Source organism: Eubalaena glacialis, chromosome 7 (assembly GCF_028564815.1).
Source record: "Eubalaena glacialis isolate mEubGla1 chromosome 7, mEubGla1.1.hap2.+ XY, whole genome shotgun sequence".
NCBI classification, from domain to species: domain Eukaryota; kingdom Metazoa; phylum Chordata; class Mammalia; order Artiodactyla; family Balaenidae; genus Eubalaena; species Eubalaena glacialis.
Genome location: NC_083722.1, coordinates 38,394,873 through 38,397,925, shown reverse-complemented (window position 1 = coordinate 38,397,925; position 3,053 = coordinate 38,394,873). Strand labels below are relative to the sequence as shown.

The 3,053-nt window shown below is 47.9% G+C and overlaps 1 pseudogene; it reads right to left on the bottom strand.

Annotated features, from left to right (window-relative positions):
- Positions 1-1,549: 1,549 nt before the first annotated feature.
- LOC133094515 (small ribosomal subunit protein eS4, X isoform-like) lies at positions 1,550-2,353 on the bottom strand (annotated as a pseudogene).
- Between the last annotated feature and the right edge of the window lie 700 nt (positions 2,354-3,053).

Below are 3,053 nucleotides of genomic sequence, written 5' to 3'. Positions count from 1 at the left end.
GGAGGAGTCACTTTGTCTAGGCCAGTAGCCATGGAGCCCTGCCCTTGGGTACTTTCCTCTCTGTGTCCTAGAAAAAGTAACATAACTTCACTGGGCCTCAGTTTCCCCATCTGTAAAAGGGGACTTATAAAACCTCTCACAGGGATGCTGTGAGGATTACCAGGAGCCAAGGAACCTGAAGATACCCACTCACTGATGTAAGAGGTAGGTTTTTTTTTATTTCATCATTTTGTTATTTCATCATTTCATTCAGCTCTGTCTACTCTAGTAGGTAAATTGTTTCTTTCCTCTTCCACAGCAGGAGAAGGGAATGCACTTGCCCCTCACCCCTCAGGAATCTCTGGTTGGGGGTGGGCCAGGGTTGAAAGGGTATCCAGAAAGGTATTTCAGAGGCTAAATCCCAAAGTGAGACTCCCCTAAGGATTTTATGCAGAGAAAATCAAGTTCTGGTATATCCTCAAATCAGCTTCCCAAGAGCAGTCAATGTCCCAAGAGTCCAGGAAAAGGAGTAGCCTCTCACCCTCTATCCAGGAATCAGAGAGGATCTGGGCCTGTTACCACCCCTCTGCTCTGGCTGGGTTCCCAGGAATATTGCCTGCAAGCCCTGAGTCACGGCTAGAAGCCATCCTGGGCCCCTGGGAGTGCAGGGTTGGGACAGCTTTTCCCAAGATGGTCCCCTGAACCTGGTGGTCTAGCACCCCCTCCCTTATCCAGATTGCTTCTCTCCATGACACACCTATCTTATCTGGGCCGAGGCCTTTCTGAAACCCATGTTGGCAAACATGCTTCCAAGGAGGGAACTTAGACATGAGTGGAATATCTGGAATTCCTAGAGGGTTTATAACCCAGCAACTGGAACAGGTGTAGGTAGCTGACCCCTACCCCTACCCTGGCTCTTACCCTGCCTCCAGCTCCTGCATTTGTCTCCCCTCTCTGGTCCCAGAGCCACATCTAGGTCACCATCCTGACCTCCATCCCCTGGTTCAGAGCAGAGAGCACTGGATACAGAGTTGAAGCTCTGTTTCTACACCTAGCGCTGCTTCTGAGTGGCCTCAGGTAGTCCACCTCACCTCTCTGGGTCTCAGCTCCCTCATCTGTAAAACAAATGGGCTGGTGGGGGATGGGCTGGTATTTAACTTTCTGTAAGAGTCAAATCTTTAACCGTTCTGTCTTTCTAAAATTCTAGGAAATGAACTAGAGGAGCTAAAACCATGCTTGTTTGCTCCCCAAAGAGAGAATCGGGCACTTGTGTTCCTGGGGATGCAGTCGGAGTTTCCAAGCCATCAGACCAGTTTTTTGGAATCTGGTTGATGGGGCAGGGGTGCAGAACCTGGACTGTCCAGGGTGTACCAGAGTCTGGGACAGGGCTGGGGGAGTGGCCATTCCCCCACAACAGCTGCACTCTGCACCTAACTTCTCCTTGGCAGTCTTCACTAGCCATTCTCCCTTTTCTTCCTTTGTCTCAACTCAGATACCCTCTGCCTTATTATTTTTATTTTAATGTGGTATTATCTTTAATTAAGTACAAAGACTTTTCCAATCATGTCACCTAGAGATCATTTTATCCACTGCTCTGTTGGCCGCCAGTCTCTTGTCTCTCTCCTCAGCAATGGTAAGGAGGATACCTTTTCCATGGGGAAGAGAGATCCACGATTTGTTGCCTTTGCCAATAATGAAAATGTTGGAGAGCCGGGTGGCAAAGCTGTTGCCATTAGCATCTTTCACATGAACTACATCAAAAGAACGAGGAATGTCCCTCCTGGTTGGTGACCAATTCTTCCCACTTTAGCACCTCCAGTCACCATGCACAGGTTACCAGTGTCAAAGTTGATGAAATCATTAATCTTGCCAGTCTCCAAATCAATCTGAATTGTGTCATTCACCTTGATGAGGGGATCAGGCTAGCAGATGGTGCGAACATTATGGGTCACCAGATAAGGGATTCCTTTTGTCCCCACAAAGATCTTTCTCACTTTGCACAACTTATACTTGGCCTCCTCAGGTGTAATACGATGAACAGCAAAGCGACCCTTGGTGTCACAGATGAGACGAAAGTTCTCTCCAGTCTTGTCAATGCTGATGACTTCTATAAAACCAGCAGGGTAGGTTATAATCAGTGTGCACCTGGCCATCAATCTTAATGAAACGCTGCATGCAGATCTTCTTTACTTCATCTCCTGTTAGGGCATACTTAAGTCTGTTCCTTAGGAAAATGATTAGGGGGAGATATTCCCTCAGCTTGTGGGGACCAATAGATGGACAAGGAGCAAACACACCAACCAGTCAGTTTATCCAGCATCCAATGCTTTGGAGCTGCTACGCGCTTCAGGTGCTTCTTGGGACCGTGAGCCATGACTGCACTAGGCACAAAAAGAGCCCCTTTGCCTTATTTTGAAGATACCCATTGTCCAGGGCTTATCAGAGGGACCCCCAAACTTCACCCACTCAAATCTGCCCCCAGATCATTCCTAAGTGTCACCCCCCACCTTGCCCAACTGTTCTTTATGAGTCAGGAAGCCAACAAACAGCCTCTCTGGACTAGAGTTTCACTTTGGTGAAATTAATCCTCAAAAAAGAGGCCCTCAAATGCTGTTCTCCTCTGTGAAGCCTGCCCTGACCAATAACCTCACTCCAGAACCTTTTCCCCTTTCCTCCACACCAGACATTCAATTATTTAATCATTTATCTACTCAGTGTATACTGAGTGCTGGCTACCTACCCTGTGCTCTGCTGGGTGCTGGGATAAGGAAAGCAAAAACAGACCCAGCTCCTCCTCTTCGGGAGTTTAGGGCCTGGTGGGCAGAGCCCTGGTGGGCTCTTCTTACATATCCCTTCCTCCTTGCTCCCCTCCCAGCCCCCACTAGCTCCCGAGACCAGCTTCCAAGGACAGCACCTTGTCTTATGCATATTTGCTTCTCAACACACAGTACATGTCTGTTATCCAGTAGGCCTTCAATATATTACAGATTACATATGAGTGGCCAAAAACGGAAATTGGTTTATGCCTGAGGCTGGTTCTAACTCTGTTATAGGGATAACAAAAGATGGAGAAA